Source organism: Dromiciops gliroides, chromosome 1 (assembly GCF_019393635.1).
Source record: "Dromiciops gliroides isolate mDroGli1 chromosome 1, mDroGli1.pri, whole genome shotgun sequence".
Classification (NCBI taxonomy): Eukaryota; Metazoa; Chordata; class Mammalia; order Microbiotheria; family Microbiotheriidae; genus Dromiciops; species Dromiciops gliroides.
This window is the reverse complement of record NC_057861.1, coordinates 126387024-126413012: the sequence shown is the minus strand read 5'-3', so window position 1 is coordinate 126413012 and position 25989 is coordinate 126387024.

Here is a 25989-nt window from a genome sequence, read left to right as displayed (position 1 = left end):
GCACCAGACCTGGATTCAGAAGGACCTGATTTGAAATCTGACATCAGACACTTGACACTCACTAGCTGTGTGACCCTGGGCAAGTCACTTAACCCCTATTGCCTTGCCAAAATAAAAGAATAAAAAAAAGAAAAAAAGAAAGAGAGGTAGATCAATGGAAAAGAATAGACAGAAATTCCACTATATTTAGTGACTATTTTAATCTAGTATATGATAAACCAAAATATCCATGCTTTTGAAACAAAAACTTATTGTTTAACAAAAATTGCTGGGAAAACTGGAAAACAGTGTGGCAGAAACTAGGTATAAACCAACATCTCATATTGCATAATAAAATAAGGTCGAAATGGGTACATGATTTAGACATAATGTATGATACTATAAGCAAATTAAGGGAGCATGTAATTATTTATCTGTCAGATTTATGAGTGGGGGAAGCAGTTAGGACCAAATAAGCTATAGAGAATAAAATTAATTATAATATAGATCATTTTGATTATATAAAATTGAAAAGCTTTTGTACAAACAAAACTAATGTAACTAAGATCACAAGGGAAGTAGAAAACTGGAAAGAATTTTTGAAACAAATATCTCTGAAAAAGGCCTAATTTCTCAACTATATAGAGAACAGAGTCAAATTTATAAAAATGCAAGTCATTCCCCAATTGATAAATGGCATAAGTATATGCAGCAACTTTTCAGACAAAGAAATCAAAGTTAAGTATAATCATATGAAATAGTGTTCTAGATCATTACTAATAAGATAAATACACATTAAAACAATTTTGAGGTATCATCTCACACCTATCAGAGTGGCAAATATAACAAAAATGGAAAATATTGGATGTTGGAGGGGATATTGGGAAAGCTGTGACACTAATCCACTGCTGGTAGAGTTGTAAACAGATCTAACCATTCTGGAAAGCAATTTGGAACTATACCCAAAAGGCTATAAAGCTGTGCATACCCTTTGATCTAGCAATACCACTGGTAGGTTTATATCCCAAAGAGATCCCCAAAAAGAGAAAAAGACCTATTTGTACAAAAATAATTATGGCAACACTTCATGTGGTGGCTAAGAATTAGAAATCAAAGGAATGGCTAAAATTGGGAGATGGCTAAACAAACTGTGGTATATGATGGTGATGGACTATTGTTGTGCCATAAGAAATGACAAGCATGGGGCAGCTAGATGGCGCAGTGGATAAAGCACCGGCCCTGGATTCAGGAGTACCTGAGTTCAAATCCAGCCTCAGACACTTGACACTTACTAGCTGTGTGACCCTGGGCAAGTCACTTAACCCCCATTGCCCCACAAAATTAAAAAAAAAAAAACGACAAGCAGGATGACTTCAGAAAAGCCTGGAAGGACATGTATGAAATGATGGATTGTGAAGTGAGCAGAACCAAAAGAACAATGTACACAATATTTTTTAAAGAACTGTGAATGACTTGAGTATTCTCAATTATACAATGATTCAAGACAATTTGATTCAAGGACTATTGATGAACTATACTATCTACCTCCAAAGAAAGAACATATATTGATGGAACAGACTGAAGCATGCTATTTTCACTTGCTTTTTTTTTTTTTTAATCAAGTTTTCTTGTACAAAATGACAAAGAGGGTAATGTTTTACAAAATCATGCATGTGCAACCCATATCTTATTGTTTGTCCCCTCAGGGACAGCAAAGGGGAGGGAAAGAGGGATAAAAATTGGAACCCAAAACTATAACTAAAAAGTTTATTATTAAAAAAGGGGAAAAATCACTGCTCAGTTGTCATCTTATACTAGAGGTCTTACCTGAAGCTTCCAGGTATTAGCACTCTCTCCTTTGGAAAATATTTTGACCAAATTTCTTACTTATTGCCATACGTTAACTTTTTGTGTCATGGACTCCTTTGGCAATCTGATGGAAACTAGATAAGCCTTCTCAAAATAATATTTAAAATGCACAAAATAAAACAAAAGATTACCAAGAAAAACAATGATTTCAAAATATTGATTTATTTTTCCCCATCAAAGTTCATGGACTCCTTGAATCTGGTTCACTGATTTAAGATTTAGAAGTCCTCATAGAGAATGGGAGCATCTTTGGTGGGAAGTTACTTCCTTTTTTTTAAAATTCAAAATATAATGAATAGTAAAAAGGAACATAGATAGATAGATGGAAGGATGGATGGATGGATGGATGGATGGATGGATGGATGGATGGATGGATGGATGGATGGATGGATAGATATAGATACAATTACATAGACATAAAGATATAGATGTATTTTTGTATGTATATCTACCCACATATGTGTATGTATACAAAATAATGTGTGTGTGTGTGTGTGTGTATGTGTGTGTGAAGGCATGCATCTATTGTATATAGTTTGCTTTTTTATCTGTTTTTCCCCTGGCACCTAGCTTAATTCTAGGCACAGCATAGGTATGCAACCAAGGTTTGTAAAACTGAATGCGTACAATTCTGGAAAATATGAGAAGAGCGGTCATAAATACAACATGCAAAGACTTTCTTAGTCTCTGAATGTCTAGGATGTATCGTCTGTTAATGTGTTTAAATTGTAATAGTATCAACAACTGTGTAGAAACATTTGCTGAGAGGCAACATGATAGAGAGGATAGACCACTGGGCTCAATTTGGAAGGTCTGAATTATATCTTACCTCTGACATGTACTATGTTACCCTGCTCAAGACAATTGCTCTTATCATGGCCTAGTCAACTATCTATTAATTGTGAAATAGGTGTGATTGATCATTCACTAGACCACTAGGAGAGGGAATTTCCTAAGGAGACATTCTTTACACCAACTCTATTCACAGATCAAGACTAGGAAGTAAAAATGTTTTTCTTTATATTACAAAAGTTATACAAGCTTTATTCTTCTCTATAATGCCCAAGAAATTTCTTATATCTGAGTTTGAAAGATACTCAGTGCACATTGCTGACATGTAAGATGCCATTTTATTTATCAGCAACATTCACAAGGACATGTAATGCAAGGCCAGATCAGACCCAAATAGATTTTGACATTATTAGACTATCTATCTATCTATCTATCTATCTATCTATCTATCTATCTATCTATCTATCTATCTATCTATCTATCTATCTATCTATCATCTATCTATCTTTCTATTATATATCTATTGTTCTATCTATAGATATCACTTTCTTTACACACATACATGTGTGTATGTGTATATTTACACACACATATGTGTGTAAAAATATGTATGTATACGTTCAGTGGGAGATTAAGAAGTGCCTGAGCTTTCATGAGCTCATAATTGGGTTTTTTCTAAGGCTGATAGTTATATATTGAAAACCAGCACAGGCTACAAAAAATCCCTGAAGAGAAAGACACTCCCTTTTTGCCCTTTACAATTAGGTCATTTTTCAAGAAAGGGAAAGAGAAGTAGTAAGAATGGGTCCCCTAATATGTCCTGAAAAATTATTGAGAAGGACACATTTTTCTTTGGTGTCATTTTCTTTTCTTATTTTTTTTTCTGTTTAGAATTTTATTTTTCAAATTACATGTAAAAACAAACTTTGATAACAATTTTGGAAAACTTTGTGTTCAAACTTTTCTTCCTTCCTCCCTTCCCCCCTCCAAGAACTCAAGCACTACCCACTTCATGGGTAGTCATGAAAAACATCTCTTCATTAGCTAGGTTGTGAGAGAAAACAGATAAAAACAAAACTTCAGATTAAGAAATTGTAAAAAAAAAATGTGTTTCAGTCTGTTTTCAGATACCATCAGTTGTTTCTCTGTAGATGTATTGAAATTTTCTAAGGTGCTTCAGAGTTATATTGGATCATTGCCTTACTGAAAATAACCATGTGTTTCCCAGAAGATTATCTTATACTATTGCTGTTATTTTGTATACAGTAAATTATTCTCTGCTTCAGTTCATGTGGGTCTTTCCAGGCTTTTCTGATGGCATCTGGTTCATCATAACTTTTATACAGTACCTTACACTTGACAAATAATTTTATTCACAATAGCCCAGCAGAGAATGTACCATATGTTTAGCCATTGGGGTCAATCATCATAACTATTTCCCACCATTCTATTCCCTTTTAATGATATTTTTTCTATTTTCTATCTTATTTTAACCTATTCCTTCTCCAAAGTGTTTTGCTAAATTAAAACTACTCTGAGGTATCACTTGACACCTATCAGATTGGCTAATATGACAAAAAAAAAAACAAACAAATGTTGGAGAAGCTTTGGAAAAATTGGAACACTAATGCATTGTTGGTGGAGCTGTGAAATGATCCAACCATTCTGAAGAGCAATTTGCAACAATACCGAAAGGGCTATAAAGCTGTGCATACCCTTTGACCCAGCAATACCACTATTACATCTTTTTCCCAAAGAGATCATAAAAGAGGGGAAAGGACTCACATGTACAAAAATATTTATAGCTTCTCTATTTGAGGTGACAAGAAATTGGAAATTGAGGGGCTGCCCATCAAATGGGGAATGGCTAAAAAAGTTGTTGTATATGAATGTGATGGAATACTACTGTGCTCTAAGAAATGAGCAAGCAGATTTCAGAGAAACCTGGAAGGATTTGCATGAACTAATGATGAGTGAGATGAGCAGAACCAGGAGAACATTGTACACATTATCTACTGTGGTAAAAAATAGCATACTACTGAAGCGGCTTTTGAAGGACCGGCCTTTTGGGGAGGAGACCATGACGAATAGCCATGCACCTGCTGCTGGCCAAGCACAGCCATACTTCTGGGATGCCAACTTAAAACAGAGGGTAGAATGGAAGTTCGGGCTCCATCTCATTCACACTAGTGGTGACAGCACGCTTCTGGTGATAGGCTCTGGTTCTCGGTCTGGCAGGAAGTATTGGGATTTGGTGAGTTTTATAAAAGAATATAGACTAAGTTTAGATCTGAGATTATTAATTTGTATTTCTACTTTCCTATTTTCCTAATTGGTATCACCTGTTTGTTGTCTAAACAATAAAGGCTAATCTCTCACTGATTAAAGCTCAGAGGCTTCTTTTTCTTAGTGGTCTGGGAGATATATAAGGGTAAAGTTGAAGTGGGAGTTTAATGCTCTTATATCCAATTTTAAATCTCACACAACATTATGTGTTGATCAACTGTGATAGACTTGATTCTTCTCAGCAGTGCAATGGTCCAAGATAGTTCCAAAGGACTCAAGATGGAAAATTCTCTCCAAATCCAGAAAAAAGAACTATGGAATCTGGATGCAGATTCCATTGGGAAAAAGATGCAGATACTTCTATTGTTTTTGTTGTTGTTGTTTTTCTTTTTTGAAGTTTTCCCTTTTTGCTCTGATTCTTCCCTCATAACATGACTGATGCAGAAATGTTTAATGTGATTGTAGATATATAACCTATATCAAGTTACTTGTTGTCTTTGGGAGGGGGAAGGAAGGGTAGGGAGGGAGAAAAATTTGAAACTAGAAATCTTATTTTAAAAATGTTGAAAACTATCTCTAAATGTAACTGGAAAATAATAAAATATTTATATGGAAAAAAATATTTTGCTATTGATTGCCCCCTCCCCTACTCTACCCTCTGTTCTTTGCCCCTTCCCTCCTTATCTCTTCCCCTCCTAATTTCCTGTAGGGTAAAATAGATTACTCCTCCCAATTGGGTGTGTATGTTATTCCTTCCTTGAACCCATTCTGATGAGATTAAGGTTTTTGAGCTAATTCTGTTTTCTAAATTTTTCTTCCTCACTCCCTCAACTCTCCCTATGAAATCAAACAATTCAATATATGTCATACATGTGCTGTTATGCAGAACATTTTCACCTTCCTCAAAAGTGTTTTGCTTTTTTACCGCTCCCTCCCTGAAACTTCCCTTCCCTCCTTCCCCTCTCCTCCCCCACCCCCTTTATCCCCTTCCCCTCCCACTTTTCCTCAGGTCAAAAATATATTACTATACCCACTTGAGTATGTGTGTTATTCCCTCTTTGAGCCAATTCTGATTATAGTAAGGTTCACTCGCTCCCCCACTCCTTCCCCTTCTTCCTCTTTTTTCTTGTTTCCTTCATGTGAGCTACCTCTCCTCAGTCCACCTTTCCCCTTCCTCCTACCCCTCAACACTATTTTAAAGATGTCATCATGGGTTAGCTTGGTGGCAGAGTGGACAAAGCACCAACCCTGGACCCAGGAAGACACGAGCCTAAATCCAGGTCCCAGACATATAACACCCCACCCTGCTGTGGTGTGTGGTGTTTAAAATTATATGTGGTTACCTTATTTCTGTTCCAAGTTTAGGGAAAATTAGCTAGAGTTTCTAACATATTTGTTACTAATAAATTAGAACCATTAGCACCAGTTTTGGGCATTAAGCAGTTTTTAAAGTATATTAGATATTAGTAAAGAGAGAACACTTGCCTCAGAAAGTTAAGAAAAGGCCTGTCTAGCCTAGAGCTCAGCCTGGTCTGCTTCTTTCTCCAAGTCCTCCTTCATGAGTGTGTCTGAGATCCTAATTCTCTGTGGAAGTGTCTTCTGTGTCCAGAGTAGAGGCAGCCCTTCCACACTGTTCAAAGCTAATTGGCTAACATCATTCAAATCTATTGATTTACTGAACTTGAGCATGGTCTGTGAGCATAATGTGCTGAAGTCAGAGTTCAGAGAAAACACTCCCTGAGGGCCAGACTCTCAGGTAGGTGTGGTTTCAACCAAGTCAACTTTAGGTGAGTTAATCAGCAAAGTCAATCCAATCAACCTTAATATTATCCTCTAGAGTGGAGGGGACCTCTGTGCATCACAAAATCCATTACCCTCTCACAAGTGTCAAACTCAAAATAGGAAGAGGGACCACTTAACCATACATAAGGAACTTTTGGGGCCCATATTGGCCTAGAAAACCATATATCTATGTGCTATTGTTATTTTTATTTATTTTATAAAATATTTCCCAATATAATTTGGTGCAGGCAGACCCTGGAATGTTGCAGATTTTACCTATTTAATCTGGGGCAGGAATACTCCAGTGTGTTTGTTACATGGGTTTTGTAAACCTGTGTGTGTCTTTAAACTGCATTAAATCTTTTGGCAACCAAATGCATAAATTTACATATTCATATGAATAGAAATGTATGCATGTATGTATATATGTGCATATATAAGATCTTTATTTCAATATAGTTTCCTTTGTAATGAATTACATTTTATTTTATAAATTTTAAAACTTTATTCTTAGAACATTCCCATAGGCTTCACCAGACTTCTGAAGTGTCCATAACACACACACACACACACACACACACACACACACAATTAGGAATACCTGCTTTATCATTTGAAATTATGCCCAAAGGGCAATCAAACTATGCATACTTTTGATCCAACAATACCACTGCTCGATCTAGTTCCCAAAGAGATCATACAAAAGGGAAAGCACCTACATGTACAAAAACATATATATAGCAGCTCTTTTTGTGGCGGGAAAGAATTAGAAATTGAGAGAATGTCCATCAACTGGGAAATCACTAAAGGAGTTGTGGCATATGCAAGTAATGGTGCTTTAAGAATTGATGAGCAGGCAGATTTCAGAAAAACCTGGAAAGACATCAACTGATGCTGAGTGAATTGATTAGAATTAGGAGAACCCTGCACACAGTAACAGTAACATTGTGTGATGATCAACAGTGATAGAAGTAGCTCTTCTCAGCAATACAATGATCCAAGACAATACCAAAAGAAAATATGAAAAATGCTATCCACATCTAGAAAAATAGAACTATGGAGTCTAAATGCATATCAAAGCATACTATTTTCACATTTTGGTTTGTTTCTTCTTTCTTGTGTTTTCCCCCTTTTGTTCTGATTCTTCTTTCACAACACAACCAATGTGCAAATATGTTTAACATGACTGTACTGTTTAACATATCAGATTGCTTGCTGCCTTGGAGAGGGTGAAAGGAAGAGAGGAAGGGAGAAAAAATGGAACTGAACATTTCATAAAAATGAATGTAGAAAACTATCTTTGCATGTAATTAGAAAAAATAAAATAAAATAATATTGGGGCAGGAAAGCACAGGACCTCATCACCTCTGTTTTCAGACCATTACTACCTGTGTGTCCCTGGGCAAGTCACTTAAGCCTATTTCCCTCAGTTTCCTTATCTATAAAATGAGCTAGAGAAGGAAATGACAAACCACACCAGTGTCTTTTCTTAGGCAACCCAAAATGGGGTGGTGAAATAGACATGACTGAAACAAATGAACAAAAATGAAAACAACAAAGCACCTTACCACCAATACCCATGTGTTGAACAGTGTATGCCTTATTATGAAATTTAGGTAAGTCCTTATCATGTCATACTTAGATTATTGAAATAACCTATTGATGGGTCTATCTGCCACAAGTGTCTCTTCACTCCAATCCATCCTCCATTCAGTCACCAAAATGAATTTCCTAAAGCACTAATTGAACCAAGTTACTTCCCTTATGCAACAAACTGTAGAGTTTCTCCATTACCTCTAGGATCAAATATGTAAACCTTTCATAATCTAACTCCCTTCTACTTTTACTATCTCCCTTCTTTGAAGTCTCTGACAAGTAACTCTTTGATGGAATAACATCAGCCTCCTGACTGAAACAGGAACAAAACACTTCATCTCTCAGCTCAAGATATGTTTTTCTGACTTCCTTCTTCTCCTCACTGCTTTGTGACTTTCTTGTTTTTCTTCAAGTTACATCTAAAATATAACATTCTTCAGGAAATCTTCCCCAACTCCTCTTAATTCTAGTGCCTTTCCTCTCATAATTATTTCCTATTTATCCTGTAATGAGACTATTTTTACATATTTGCTTCATTATTGTCTTTGCTTTAGACTGTGAGCTATTTCAGGACAAGGATTGTTCGTTGACTTTTTTGTATCCTTAGTCCCAAGCACAGTATTTGGCACAAGATAGGAGCTTAATAAATTCTTATTACCCTAGTGCAGTGTTGTGGTATGAGTACTGCATATGGAGTCAATTTCCTTACTTTTGAACCTTGGCTTTGTTGCATCTGATTGAGAGATAAGTGGTTTACCTTTAATTAGAAAGACCTGGATTAATAATGTTCTACCTCTCACGCATACTAACTGAATCTTCTTAATCTGATAGCCCACTCAGTAACTTTTTAAAGTTACAGATAAATTGCAATTTCCTAGGATTTCATTTGCTTTTACCTATAGAAGCAGAAATTGATTTAAAAATCTTCTTTAAATCTCATATATTTCATTGGAAATGTTTCAAATATTCAACCCCCCCACACACACACACTAAAATCTCTCTATCATTAAAAATTGTAAAAATCAAAGATTTTAATTTTAAAAGATTCTGAAGATGTGGAAATTGAGCCAGAAAAAGATTAAGTTATCTGTCCAAAGTAAGTGTATGAGGAAGAATTAGTCTGGAACTATAATCCACATCCTTTTGCTATAAGGGCAGTGTTTGGGGATTTTTTTGTTTATTTTTTGTCCTTTATTATGACATACCATATCCCCTATGTGTGATCTTTATGATTTTCCCTTTAAAAAGGAGTCCTCTATGATTAGAGAAATGCAAATTAAAACAGCTCTGAAGTACTACATCACATTTCAGATTGGCTAATATGATAAAAAAGAAAACTAATAAATGTTGGAGAAGATATGGAAAAATTGAAACACTTTTGCATTGCTGGTTGAGTTGTGAACTGATACAACCATTCTGGAGAACAATTTGGAATTATGCCCAAAGGACTATGGGGCTGTGCATACCCTTTGGATCAGTAATACCAATATTAGGTCTGTATCCCAAAGAGATCATAAAAGTGGGAAAAGGATCCATGTGTACACAAAATATTTATAGCAGCTCTCTTTGTGGTGGCAAAGAATTGGAAATTGAGGGAATGCCCATCATTTGGGGAAATGTCTGAACAAGTAGTGCTATATGAATAGAGTAGAATATCAGTGTGATGTAAGAAATGATGAGCAGCCAGATTTTAGAAATACCTTGAAAGACTTACCTGATGCTGAGTGAAGTGAGCAAAACCAGGAGAACGTCGTACATAGTAAGAGCAACATTGTTTGATGTTCAAATGTGATAGACTTAGCTCTTCTCAGCAATACAATGATATAAGATAGTTCCAAAGGACTCATGATGGGAAATGCTCTCCACATCCAGAAAAAAAGACTGTGACATCTGAATGCAGATTGAACTGTAATATTTTTACCTTTTTTTTCTTTCTTGAGGTTTTTCTCTTTTGTTCTAATTCTTTTCTTCACAACATGACTAAAGTGGAAATATGTTTAAAGTGATTTTACATATATAGCCTATATCAGATTCTTTACTGTCTTGAGGAGGGGGGAGGGAAGGCTGGGAGAGAGAAAAATTTGGAATTCAAATTCTTATAAAAACAAATGTTGAAAACTATGTTTACATGTAATCGGAAAACTTCCATTAAAATTTTTAAAAATAAAAGGAGACCTCTAAATATTATCCCTGACTCTGTCCATTGCATATGCCTTGTGTGATACTCAGGAAAGTGTTCCCCTTTGTGTTCTGAAGCCTTACAGTAAAGATCCAGGTTACCATGGAGATCCCTGGTAGACATCACAACTTACTCTGGGAGTCTTCACATATTAAGAAGGAATAAAAAATTCTTTATTCACCACAGTATTTAGTTATATGACTGAAGTTATGGGGGTTGTTTGTTCGTATTTCAGTCATTTTACATTGCCCAGGATTATTTTTGGTTTTGGCTTTCTATATGAGGTGCCTATCATAGTCAGTTATATACAAAGAATGAATAATCAAAATATGTTAAATAAAATTAAATTTCATTTGGTATACTTACTCTTACAACCCTTTAGGTTAAAGATACCTGAGGGAAAGAGAAAATCTAAATGTCTAATTTCAGTGAAACTCTCCCATCTCTTTGAATCAGCCTGTTGGCAATTCTAATGCACTGTGGCACATTGGAAATTCATGCAAATGTCTTGTATTCCATAATAGAACACAATAATGCTTGTATAGAACATTTTCATTTTCAAATTTCTTTCAATTCTATATCTCATTCTATCCTCAGAGTACACTTTGAGGTGAAAAGGGCCATCCTGTTATCATCCTGGTTCTTCAGATAAAAGTCATAAGGCCTCAAGTGATTAAATAAGTTTATTGAAACCATAGGCCTTCACAGGTATGAAGCTTGAGTTAATACACAAATCTTCTGACTTCAAATACACCTCCAGCTTTTCACTATTCCCAACTGATGTCAATGACCATGTCTTGTATGCATTTTCCACCCCTTCCTACATATGAATTAATTCAATGAGAAATAAAATTTATGCCAAGGAAAGATTGACACTTATTTTGCTAGTGTGTTTTCTTTACTTTAATCAAATTTCAAAACAAATGACTTCATATACAAAACCAGAGTCCAGAGACAATTGAGTCCAATATGCTTCTACAGAAGCATATCTCTTTTTCAGTCTACCTTAAGAGAAAACATTTAGGCCTTGCTTGAAAAACTCATAGAAATAGGAAATATCCAGTATCTCAGCCAAGCAATTCCACTTAGGAAGACCTCCAATTTATTAAGAAGATTTTCTTACATTAGTTGTACATTTCCCTCTACAGTTTTCTCTCATTACTCCACCCACTGAAATAATTAAGAATGGATAAAGTAAAGACTATTAGTTGAAGGCTTATAGTTGGAAAGAGAAAAAAATACCTTTTCCCTTTCAAAATGATTTTAAAGAATAGGATGTGACATTAGGTAGAGCTTTTAAAGGAGCTATAGAGGAGATGGGAAACTTGCTACAGTAAGGCTGAATATCTTGAATAAAGTAAGAGGAAAGGTTATAAATTGAGATAATGGTTTGGAGTAGATTAGAGGAATCAGATGAAAAGAAATAGATCAGACCACCTACTGTGGAAAATATTATAGAGTTTTAATAAAGGATTGTGATGAAACCACAAGGGGCAATTTGGACTAGTGTGATACAGTAGAAAAAGAACTTTCTCTGGAGTCAGATAACCTAGGTTCAAATGACAACTTTGATGCTTATTATGTGACTGTAAGCATGAAGTTTGCTGTAGAAAATAATTTCTTAAGGCCTGCCTCCCTCCTCATATTTTCATTGAATATATACTCAATATAAAAATGAATGATTCCATCAAGATATTGTAGAAGTGAGAAAGAAAGCCTATGGTCCAGTATTTATTGATTTTGTTCAGACTATTTCCCAACTGTAAAAAAAAAAATTATTATTAGCTAATCTCTGGAAAATTATATAACAGGACTTATATGAAAAATTATAAGTTTAGAAAACTATAATTGGGCTATAAGTCCCATCTGGGTTGCCATTCAAATGTACAAATATTTTATGAACTTGCTTGCCTAATTTGGGGGGACTAATCTGACTGGAGGACTAATCTGTGGCCTCTTGACTCACTGGCTATCTGACTGCTATTAACTTAATATGGGCTGTTTAAAAATTTCTCCACACTGATCCCAAATTGATAAGCCAAAGATTCAGAAGCCTCTTAACTAAATAATAAAAGCAAAGTTTCTTTGTGAGATACAATTTAACCATAAAAATACAGGGAAATAAAATGTACAACGTGATTGTTTTCTGGCGCATCTCTTCCACCTGCCATGCCTGGAACCTTTTTAGCCTCCTCCTGCATACCAATGGACCTTCTTCTAGCATTCTTCTAGTGCTCCAGCATCCCTCTGACCTCCTTTACCATCTATTGTTCTGTCTGTCTGCTCCATCAGTCCACTGCCCCTTTCACTTCTAACTCCCTGGTATATATTTTCCTTCTCTCCACTCAAACCTTGCGGCTCCCTGTGCCCCCGCACATGCCAAACTAAACCTCCATTCACATTAGGGCTGCGGCCAGGGAGGCTCGACCACACCCCAGGCCCCATGCCCCCCGCTGCATGCCTGGGACCTTGGCAATGGCTATGCCATTGCCCAGCCTGAACGAGCCCGAGATCTCTGGGATAGATCCTCTCAGGGCGGAGGGAGCTGGGGCTTTTTTCTTTCTTTTTTTCTTTTCCCCCAAGCTGTCTGACCTGGCATCCTGAAAAGCCCATGGGGCTTTATTGGCTCAGCTGAAGCAGAAGGGGAGAGGCACCAGCCCCTCCCACACAGAAAAAACCCTGAGACCCCAAGGCTTTCTAATCTCAGCCCAAAGGTAGCGTCCCCAAATCAAAATAAATTTCCACACAACTGTGAATGTATAACAAGTCCATAAAGTTAGCCCAGTATTACATATATATTTCATAGACATTACAGATGAGCAATGAACATTTGGTGGAGTCCCTTTCATGGATTGAGGAGGGGGAAAGGATTAGAGTCTCCAAGGATGAGAAGGCAAGAATATGTTACAATTTGCAGTTAGTCAAATAAAAATTTATGAAGTCCACTATGTGTTAGACATTGAGCTAACCACTGGAGAAAAAACAAAAGAGAAAGAAAAAGAAAGAAAGAAAGAAAGAAAGAAAGAAAGAAAGAAAGAAAGAAAGAAAGAAAGAAAGAAAGAAAGAAAGAAAGAAAGAAAGGAAGGAAGGAAGGAAGGAGCTCACAGATTTATGGGGAAGATAGCATTCAAACAAAATTATAGAAGCAATTGTAGGATAAATATGTAGGAAAAATGATAACAGAGATAACACTAGCCTTAAGAGAGATGAAGAAAAGCTTCCTGTTGAGGATGGGATTTAAATTGAAACTTGAGAAATCCAGGGAAGATGGATGAGGAAAGAGCATACTAGCCAGAAGGGACAATCGAAGAAAATGCATGGAATCAGGAAATGGACTGCTTTGTTTGAGGAATATTAAAGAGGCCAGTGTCTTTAGACTAGAGAGTACATGGCTATGATTGGAATGGAAGAGTACTTGAAAGGTAGGAGGGTCCAGATCATGAAGATTTTTGAATGCCAAATAAGATATTACATTTGATCCTAGAAGTAATGTGGAGCCTATAGAATTGATTAAAAGGGGAGAGATATGGTCAGATCTGTGTTTTCAAAAGATGGATCTTATAGCTGATTAGAAGATGGATTAGAGTGGGAAGAGACTTGAAGCAGGGAGACTATTCAGCAAGTTATTGTAATAACCAAGGAGTGAGGTTATGATGTTTTGCAACAGGATAATGGAAGTGACAGAGAAGAGAAGTGAGCATATACAAAAGATGGTACAAAATTAAAGTCAACAAAACCTGGCAAAATATTAGGGATGGAGGATGAGATAGAGTGATGATTTTAGGATGATACATAAGTTGTGAGCCTGTGTGACTGGGAGGATGCTGACACTCTCAACAGATATAAGAAGTTCACAAGTGAGGGATGGGGATTTGGGAAGTAATAACAATGAATTTAATTTTGTATATGTTGAGTTTAAGAAGTCCATCAGACATGTAGTTTGAGATGCCTAATAGGCAGTTGGACTTACGAGTCTGAGTATTAAGAAAGAGGTTAGGGTTAAAGAAAAAGATATGCAAATCATCAGAATAGAGAACATAATTGATCATCAAGAGAAGTAGAATAAAAGGAGAAAAGGCCCCATTACTGACCCCTTGGGGATAGCTAGCTTTAGCAGGTTGGACCTAGACAGTGTCAAAAACTTCAGAGAGGTCAAGAAGGATAGATTTTCTTTTAAAGGCCATTAGGTTTGTAAATAAGAGATCATTGGTAATGTTAAAAGAGAAGTTTCAGTTAAATGATGAAGCAAGATTGTAGGTGGGTAAAAAGTGATTTGGGGGTGGCAGCTAGGTGGCACAGTGAATAAAGCACCAGCCCTGGATTCAGGAGGAGCTGAGTTCAAATCTAGCCTCAGACACTTGACACTTACTATCTGTGTGACCCTGGGCAAGTCACTTAAACCTCATTGCCCCCCCAAAAAAATTGATTTGAGAAAAAAAAGGTAATGGATGCATCTATTATATACCAAAATATCGAAGTTATTTCTTATTTTTATTTTTTTTAACACTAGCTTAGTTTTTTTTTTTTTCTTTTTTTTTTTTTTGGTTTTTGTTTTTGTTGAGGCAATTGGGGTTAAGTGACTTGCCTAGGGTCACACAGCTAGTAAATGTTAAGTGTCTGAGGCCAGATTTGAACTCTGGTCCTCCTGATTCCAGGGCCTGTGCTTTATCCACTGCGCCACCTAGCTGCCCCCTGAAGTCATTTCTTTAATCACTTACATACTTTAATACTTAAATTGACAGGGGTTTTTTTCTGCTGAAATATATATGCTATCATTTTGCAAATGGACATGCCTATTTGAAAAATGACCCATTCTGATGTATGGAGATTTACATATGTTCAGCAATGTCCTGCTCCAATATAACATATTAAAATGAATTTATAATGTAAGGGGAATCATATGCCTAAAATGAAAAGTCTAAAATACTGCTAATGCATACTCATCTTGCCACAATTATGCCCTCTGATTTTTTTTTTCTAAAAAATTTTTATCTTGAACCTTCCCAAGTTCTATTACTTGTGTCTCATCTGGCTATAGTATTTACTTCAGAGAACACGTTTATCATAGCAAGTAAAGAGCTGGAATTATACTTAAGATGCAAATTTACCTATACGTTCCTTATAAACCTCACCAAAGTAAGAAAAAAATGAACTATGGTTGTCTTTTTTTTGAAAATATGTTTCGAATAACATGGTTTTGAAGCCTGACAGGAACAGAATAATACCTTACTAGTTAGGTGACCCAGAGCAAATAATGTACCTTTCTCTGAGTTTCCATTTATTCATCTGAAAGATGGAAGTGATAACAATTATACCTCCCACCACACAGTGGCTATGAGGATGTAGTGAGATGATGTATACAACATATATAGTAATACTTAAATTCTAGCTAAATGTAAACTTTACATTTTAATTGGTTTCTAATTAATTCAGAATGAGACTAAACTTTGGGGATATTCCAACAGTTTTATCATACATATTACATGCAGGCATGCCTTCCTTTATCCAGTCAACAAATTCTTTGCAAAAGTTTTGTAAATTGAATTTGGTAAGCCAATTATATTTGACTTACATTATAATTTTCAAGATACTTTACCGTTATTTGTGATTGATCTCCAATTGGAAGTGCTTGCTAACAACAATTTCTCTGGCCCTCATTTTCTTGGTCAATTTGTTAGTAATCTGTACAACATCAGACACCCTGAAAACTTATTTTTTTAATGAAATCAGTCTGTAACAGCTCTCTCTCTCTCTCTCTCTCTCTCTCTCTCTCTCTCTCTCTTTCTCTCTCATTCTCACATATTAGGGATTTTAGTTTTTCTTTTTAACTAAGTCACACATTTAAAAAATATAAGATCATGATTAATTATTTCTTCCTGTAAAGTTTAAAAGCATTACTGGTGAGGCAGAAAAAAAAAAAACATTTGGAGGCCTGACTTTTCTAGTTTGATGATATCTGATGCAGGATTTGAAGCTATATCTTCCTGACTCTGAGTCTACAATCCTATTTATAATATCATACTAAATCTTCTAAAATGGTAAAGCCTCAATTGGCCTGAAATCTCCTTAACCACCTGAATCTAATATTGGGCTTATATTATACTCTACCAAGCTAGAAACAATTTAAAGAATGTAATGTTTCATACCCATAGTCTTTCATGTTGAAAAATATTATAAAAGATCATACTGATCAATAATAGAGTAGGTATGAAAAGATAGGAAAAATACCACATGGTTGGTGGACATTTGAATTGGTTCAAACATGTTCAAAGAAATTTGGGATTATACATATATAAATGTCCCTACCATCAGACCCAGTGATCTCAAAGTTCAGTAGATAACCCAAGAACAGAAAGATCTGCTCTACAGCAAATACTCATATCAAAAGAGAAACAAAGTAGATGACCATTATTACATAATGACTCAACAAATTGAGGTATATAAATATAATGGGATATTACTGCTCAGTAGGAAATTATGAATATGAAGCATTCAGAGAAGTAAGAGCAGGCAGATAACAAGTATTTAGTAAAAGTTGACTAGGTGCTAGGCATTTTTCTATGTAGTGGAGACACAAATACAAAAAACCCAATACTATTGAGAAGCTTATATTATAAAGAGAGAAGACAAAACATAAAATGGATTTAACATGAGGGAACATAAAATACCCTTGCAAGGGCATAGTGGTGATGTCAACGACAGTATAACAGTAAAACCTTAGAGAGTTGTTAGCATAGTTAGGAGGTGAATGAAGCATGTCACTGAGAACAACTTACTAATGGAAAAAAAAAAAGAGCCAGCATGGAATAGGGATATTCTAGGGTGAATGGGCCCATGGCAGTGAACAAAATTCCAGGGATATCAGTTAACTGAGTCATGGAGTATGAGAGAGCCTTAAACAAAAATGGGAAGCATTGAAAGAATTATTTAAACTGTTGAAGAGTGAGTTTGTGCATTTATAAAACATGTATATGTGTATACATACATAAACATATATACATACATGTATATATGTGTATATATATATATTTATATGTCTATATGTATAGATATATAGATATATAAATAGAATGAACAAAATAATATACACTGAATACTTTCTGTATAATATCTCATCTACCCCAGAAGAGATTTTTTTTTTAATGCTACTTCTTTCCTTTTGTTTATAACTGGATTGTGTGTAAACATGTCATATACTTTCACACTCAGTTTATATGTTGGTTACATTTCCTGATTTAAAATAAAATTATTATTTGTTACAAGAAATGGCTACCAACATAATGGCAGGAAAATATATTCAGAAATAAAGATTATTTGAAAAGACACTATTTTAAAAGTTAAAACAAATAAAAGCAAGAATGTGACTATCAGTGGTCTGCATGCCTATGAATAATAGCCAAAACATCCCACTAAGCAATGAATATCTTGTCTACAAGAAATAACATAGATTGTACAGTCGTATGTGGTGGCAGAATTTTATCAGTGGAGGAAGTCCTCACATTGATAAAACTATGAGTTTTTGAAGAAATTAGTATAAATTAGGCTCTTATTCTAACATTTGTTCAAAAAAGGGATATGCCCATGTAGATCAAAATAAGTAATTGGCTTATTTCTTGATGTCATAAAGAATCAATTCTTTCAATCCTATGTCATATGCTCAAATATTAGATAAAAAGGTATCTAACAAGCCAAGTGTATCCATGCAGAAAATTTCTCACTTTCCTTATTACTATTTTTCAATAAGTGTTTATTGTAGGAGAAAACATTGATTTTGTGTCAAAAGCAACCAGGTGTCAAAGAAAAATAGTCAATGAATGTCCAGTTTATTGCCTAATATGCCTGCTCCATTTCTTATCCCCTGCTTCTTCTGCTAACTCATGTCTAATAAAAAAACCCCATCCCTAAATCCAAATCAACTAGAGGTACTCATTGGCCTGGGATAAATATATGAAGTATATGTTTCATATAACAATCCTCCAGTTCATGAACAGATGAAAAATTATATTTAAACCAACCTTCTGTTCCCCTAAATATTTCAGAAATATGTATCTATAGAGGATTTTAAGTAGATGAGTATCTTTAGAAACTGGTCTCTGCTTTAGCTATAATGGTTTGCTTCACAATTTGCACACACACAGATGCAAAGATGTCCTCATGTGTCAATCAGTGATATATATATATATATATATATATATATATATATTACTTTCACCATGGACATTTTAAGATTCATACTTTGTTTGATGTCAGGCCACTCCAGTAAACCTCACTGATGATGATTAAATGGACCACTGAATAACAATGTAATCAAATACTGTTTGTTCATTGTTATAATGTGACAGTCTTGTTAATGTGAAATCTATACAGTCCTAAAAAACACAATCTGGTATATCAAGAATTGTTAGCATTCAAAAGATGCCTTTGTCTCAAATGAAGTATCTGTGATGATTCACTCTAAGGGGAATCCAAGAGGGTGACTAAAAACAATATGAAAAATCACCCAGCAAAAGTTAAGAGATTGGGGTATCAATGAAATTCAGAGACAAAACCTATTATTTTATTTATTATTATAAAATATAATAGTTGTAAAATATAACTATACCTTCTAAATCACAGGGTACCCCCATGATCTGGAAAATCCATGTAAAATTACTTGGCCCTCACTTTGTATAAGAAAATAAGTGAATATTTTTTCTTTTTCTTTTATAGAGAATTTACAGTACCTAATTGTAAATTTGCATTTAGTATTTGGCCATAGGTTCTGTGTTGGCTGCTGGCCTTTATATGTCATCTGTGCTTTCTGCAAAAATCCCACAAATGTCCATTTAGTTTCTTATGATGACTCACAATATATTGAAACTAAAATGGGGAAAGTCACTATGTGGAAGGGATAACTATACCCAACCCCCAAACTAACTGTTTTACATCTGAGCAATCCTACCTGGTATCATTGTTTCTTGGCACTATTATTTGTTTCAGTCAGATGAGACTTGTTATTTGCCATACATGATGTGGTCATTTTTCCTATTCTTCAGAGTTGTCTTGGATGATGGTATTGCTGAGAATAGCATTCATAGCCGATCATCTTATAATATTGCTGTAACTGTATATAGTTCATATCACTTTACTTCGGCTCATGAAAGTCTTTTCAGTTTTTTCTAGAGCATCCTGCTCATTATTTTTTATAGCAAAATAATGTCACATCATAATCACATCCCATAATTTGATCAGCCATTTCACAATTGAAGGGCTTCTCATCAATTTTAAATTCTATGCACCAGAAAAGAGCTACCATAATTTTGTTTTACATGCATACAGATCCTTTATTTTTTTTTTTTTTGTTTTTTGTTTTTTCTCTCTTTTTGGACAATGACCTAGTAGCGGTAATACTAGTTCAAAGAGTATGCATGGGTTTATAACCCTTTGGCCATAGTTCCAAAGTGTTCTGCAAAATATTTGAAGCAGTTTCTAACTCCAACAACAGTACATTAATGTCTCATGTTCCCCATATGCCCTACAATATTTCTCATTTTCCTCTGCTGTCCTATTATCCAATCCAATATGTATGACTTTCATCTTTCTATTCAATAATGAGCTAGAGCATTTTTTTCATATGGCTATAATATATTTAATTATGTCACATAAAAAAAAAAAACTTCATACCTTTGGATCATTTATCAATGGGGTAATGGCTCCTCTTTTAATAAATTTGACAATTCCCTATGTGTTTGAAAAATGAACCCTTTGTCAGGCAAGTTTGGTTCCAATTTATTTCACAGTTCATATTGCTAAGTGTATTTCCCTCCATCTTATTCCCACCCTATGACATTTACTCCATTCTCTATCACCTTTCACCCTGTTACTACAAAAAATTTTTTGCTTCTGACCATCCCTTCCCCTAGTTTGCCCTGCCTTTTATCACCTTCCCCCTTATCCCCTTCTCCTACTTTCTTGCAGGATAAGATAGATTACTATAACCAATAGAGTTATGTTATTCCCTCTTTGAGCCAATTCTAATGAGAGTAATGTTCACTCCCTCCACAGCACCTCCCACATCTTCCCCTCCACTGGAAAAGCTTTTTCTTGCTTATTTTATGTGAGATACTTCACCCCACTCCCTCACCCCTTCCCTTTCTCTTGGTGTATTCCCTCTCACCCCTAAATTTTATTTTTTTTCTCTCTTTTTTTTTTTTTTTTTTTTTTTTTTTTTTTTTTTGTGAGGCAATTGGGGTTAAGTGACTTGCCCAGGGTCACACAGCTAGTAAGTCTTAAGTATCTGAGGCCAGATTTGAACTCAGGTCCTCCTGACTCCAGAGCCGGTGCTCTATCCACTGCGCCACCTAGCTGCTCCCCCCTAAATTTTATTTTTAAAAGATATCATCCCTTCATATTCAACTCACACTTCTGCCCTTTCTCTAAATATACTCCATTCAGCTGTCCTAATAATGAAAAAGTTCTTATGAGTTATAAGTAACATCTTCCCATGTAGGAATGCAAACAATTTCATATTAGAATATCCCTTATGATTTCTTTTTCCTATTTACCTTTTTAAGTTTCTCTTGAGTCTTGTAATTGAAAGTCAAAGTTTCTATTCAGCTCAGCTTTTTTCAACAAGAATGCCTGAAAGTCCTCTCTTCCTTGAATTCCCAATTTTTCACCCTGAGTGACTAGATTCAGTTTTGCTGGTTGTGTGATTCCTAGTTGTAATCCTAATTCCTTTGCCCACTGGAATATCATATTTCAATACCTCTCATCCTGTTATGTAGAAGTTGCTAAATCTAGTGCTATCCTGACTGTAGCTCCACAATACTTGAATTGTTTCTTTCTGGCTACTTGCAAGATTCTTTCCTTGAGCTGGGAGCTATGGAAGTTGGCTATCATATTCCTTGGAATTTTGATTTTGGGATCTCTTTAAGGAGGTGATTGGTGGATCCTTTTAATTTCATTTTTACTCTCTGGTTCTAGAATACCAGGACATTTTTGCTTGACAATTTCTTGGAAGATGATGTCTAGGACCTTCTTTTAATTTTGGTTTCGGGTAGTAAAATAATTTTAAAATTATCTCTCTTGGATTTATTTTCCAGGTCAGTTGTTTCTCCAGTGAGATATTTCACATTGCCTGCTACATTTTCATTCTTTTGGTTTTGTTTCATTGTATGTTCATCATAGAGTCATTAGCCTCCATTTGTTCAATCCCAATTTTCAAGGAGTTATTTTCCTCAGAGAGCTTTTCTATCTTCTTTTCCATTTGAATAATTCAGCTTTTTAAGGCATTCATTTCCTCATTGGCTTTTTGTACCTCTTTTACCACTTGTCCTAGTTGGGTTTTTTTTGTTTGTTTTGTTTTTGTTTTTGTTTTTGTTGTTTTTGATTGTTTTGCTTTTGTTTGTGTGAGCGTGCATGTTTTTCTTTTTGTTTTTTTCTGGTGGGGCAATGAGGGTTAAGTGACGTGCCCAGGGTCACACAGCTAGTAAGTGTCAAGTGTCTGAAACCAGATTTGATCTCAGGTCCTCCTGAATCCAGAGCCGGTGCTCTATCCACTGAGCTGCCTAGCTGCCCCATAGTTTGTTTCTTAAGGTGTTATTTTCTTCAATATTTTCAGTATCTCCTTTGCCAAGATGTTGATTTTTTTCATGATTTTCTTGCACCATTCTCATTTCTCTTTCCATTTTTTCCCACTACCTCTTTTACTTTATTTTCAGAGACTTTTTTCAACATTTCTATTGCCTTTTCTGAGGGTGTATTTTGGTCTTCCTTGTCACCATAGTAACAAATTTTTAGGGTCAGCGATTTTTTTGTTTGCTTATTTTCTCAGCTGATTTATTGACTTTTTCCTCTTTGTTAAAGTGGGGCACTGCTTCGAAGGAATAAGTTTTATTCTCCCAAGCTTCAGGGAAATTATGCAGCTGTTTTCAGAGTTATTTTTAGGAATTTATAAGTTTTTAGTTCTTCCTATATGGTATGATTTAAGGAGAGGTATGTTTACTATTCTTCTGGCCTGTGCTCTGGTCTATAAGCAACCACAGGCCTGCTTTCCTGCCCTGGGACTGTGAACAGAATCCCACTGCAGTGTAGCTGGAAGTTATGGTGTGCTTGTGCTCCTCCCTCACCTGTGTATACCACCTTAGACCTTGCCCTTGTTCCACATATGGAAAAAACAACAGAGTCCTGCCTCAGTGCTAGCAAAGATATCCCTGTAATCTCCTTCTGGCCATTTGTTTAACCCCCTTATGAATTGTTGGCTAAGAGTTCCAGAAGCAGTTGCTGATGATGATGATTCAGAGGCTTCTGAGGTCTCTTCAGGTTTGCTGGGACTTTGTCTGTGCGGGTATCGCCTGCAGTGGACTGCTTTCCACTCTCCTCTCACCAAGTATAAGAGACCTTTCTTGCCAACCTTCTAAGTTGTTTTTTGCCAGAAAACTAATTCACCCTCTTCTTTTGTGGGTTCTTCTGCTCCAGGAATTGTCTTATGGCATTATTTGAAGATATTTAGAGGGGTCTTGAGGAGAGATTAGGTGAGTCACTGCCTTTTCTCTGTCATCTTGGCTCTTCCCACTATCTAGATTTGATGCATCTTTCAAATTCTAACACTTTAGTGTAGAAATCAGATTTTTTTGTACTTCTATTATTTAACATGTTTTATATATCACATTTTAACATGTTTTCTTTATTCTAAGTTTCATGTGCATGTCTTATCTCCCAAAGATTGAATTAATTCATTTCAAAAATCATGTGGTTTATATGTGCTAGGCACAAGAATAATCATAATAATCATTAAATTTATTATCTCTTTGTTTCATGACAGCCATTTACCAGAAACTCTTACAAATGGCTCTCATTTTCTTTGGGTCACCAAACTTCTTATCCAGCTTAACTATACTGTAAACTACAACAATCTTAATGCATAAAGGAAAAGGTTAACAAGTAGGGCTTTTCAAAAATTTGAACTTTTGTCCTTTCATCTTTTCTAAAAACAAGCTCAATGATAGTTGAATAAATGTATTCTTTAGAGTGTCAAGATATTTCCTGATCATCTGTGTGCATACCCTGTGATGTTATCTGTATTTCTGTGTTCATTAGTAGAAAAATTGCTTCTCTGAAATACAAAAAATAAAGAAAATACTGTGGGATTCAGAAATGTAACACAAAGAAATGCATACTATTTGGAGGCCTTAGATGTGTAGCAGAGCATTTGATTTCCTTGTACCTGTTTGGAAACCTAAAGGAAAAAACTCAGTATTTTATAGAAACTGGAAATCAATAAAGCATGTTTAAGCTTTGCAAGGGTTATTGAAATTAATAATTATCTTACAAGTAGTTCTTTAAAAAACAAATGCACTTATGGTAATAGGAATTCCCCCATTTTATTTAATTGTATTTTCTTTTTGCTATATCATAAAGGCTCATTTTTACATGTAGCCTGTTTGCAATGCAATGAAAAATATATTAAAATATTATCCTCATGCAAAAGATAGAATTCTGCTAATCATTACTATTCACATTAGGGCTTACATCCATAGCTGTACATCAGCCTAGAAACAGAGGGACTAAATAAAATTAAATATATATATATATATATATATATATATATATATATATATATATATATATATATATATATATATATATATATATATATATATATATATATTTTACTTTAACAAGTGCTATGGAAAGGAGAAACAGCCATTATTTACAATCAATAGGACCATGGCACTCTTGAGAAATTAGAAATATATAACTTTCAAGCTTTAAAAAATGCTTTTATTTAAGAATATACCTATTAGGGTACAGAGCCAATATGGCAGAGGAAAGGCAGTGGCTTGCCCAAGCTCTCCCCAAGACCTCTTGAAATATCTTCAAATAATACTATAAGAAAATTCCTGGAGCAGCAGAACCCACAGAAAGACAAGGGGAAATGATTTTCTAGCCAAAGATAATGCTGAAGGTCCTCAGGAACAGCCTGTTGTACCAGTATGAGGGTACTTCTCAGCTCAGCACAGGCCACCCAGGGCAGACCCAGGCCCAACATAGACCCTGTCCCAGTTCTGGCAAACCAGGAGCAGACCCCAGAAGCCATTGAATCAGCTGCAGCTATAACTACTTTTGGAACTCAGCCCACAGAAAGTAAGAGGGTGGAAAAACTGGCCACAAGGAGATTACAGGGGTCTCTTTGCCAGCACTGAGGCAGGATTCTGTTGTTTTGCCCATACTTGGATCCAGATCTCAGTTATGGGTGGCAGTCCCAGGAAGGGGAGGAACAAAAGCACACCAGACCTCGCAGCAATAGTGGAGCAAGATTCTGTTCATAGTTCCAGGGCAGAAAAACAGGCCTTTGGTTGCTGGCACAGACACACACACACACACACACACACATACACACACACAAACACACACACACACACTCACACACACACACACACACACTCACACACACACACACTCACACACACACACACACAGACTAATCCATATCCAGGATTAATAAGAGGTAATTTACAATGGGAAGGTACTGCAATTAAGAGAGATTGGAAAAGGCTTCCTTTAGAAGGTGGAATTTGAATTGAGTCATAAAGGAAACCACAGGGATGTCAGTCGTCAGACCTGAGAAAAGAAAGCATTCATAGAATAGGGTACAGAGAAAAGACTCAGAGCTTAGAAATGGAATGCCTGTTACTAGAAGTGGCAGGAGGCTATGTAATGGGATTGAAGAGAACATATCAAGAAATAAGGTATAAAATTACTAGAAAGGAAAAGGACAAGCTGGGGCATGGGGGCTGTGTCACTGGCTTTCTACACTGAGGCTTCTATGGCTTGTGAATTTCTCACCACTCTGGGCTTGCTGGCAGTACCCACTGGAATCACTAGGCCTGGTCGTGCCCATCCTATGGGTGGCCCTCTAGCTGGCAACATGCCCTCTCAGCTAGAGCAGGTGGGTTTTGCCAATGTCCTGCTGTGCCACCAGCTTGTTGAGCCTGGATCCAGGGGCCTCAGTTGCTTGGCTGTGGCCTATAGCTTCCTGCTGACTTGCCAAACTGCCTCCAAACTGTGCTGCAGTGTGGTGCACTGTGCTTCCCTTTTGCCTGATTGAGACTGTCCTTTCATGAAGTCTTCTAAATTATCTCAGATTGAAAGACTGTGTCTCTCTCTTTGCAGGTTCTGTGGTTTCAGAATCCATCCAGAGGCTTGATTTAATGTTCTTTTTTTTTAATTTATTTTTTTTGGTGAGGCAACTGGGATCAAATGACTTGCTCAGGGTCACACAGCTAGTAACTGTCAAGTGTCTGAGGCTGGAATTGAACTCAGGTCCTCCTGACTCCAGGGCTGGTGTTCTATCCACTATGCCACCTAGCTGCCCCGATTTAATGTTCTTTTTGAGGGAACAGAAGGAGAGCTCAGACAACTTGCTGGCTTCTTTCTGCCATCTTGGCTCTGCCCCCGTGTGAAAATGTTCCAGTCAGATTTTTAGGGAGGGAAAGTGTTTATAACCAAAAAAAGAGATGGAG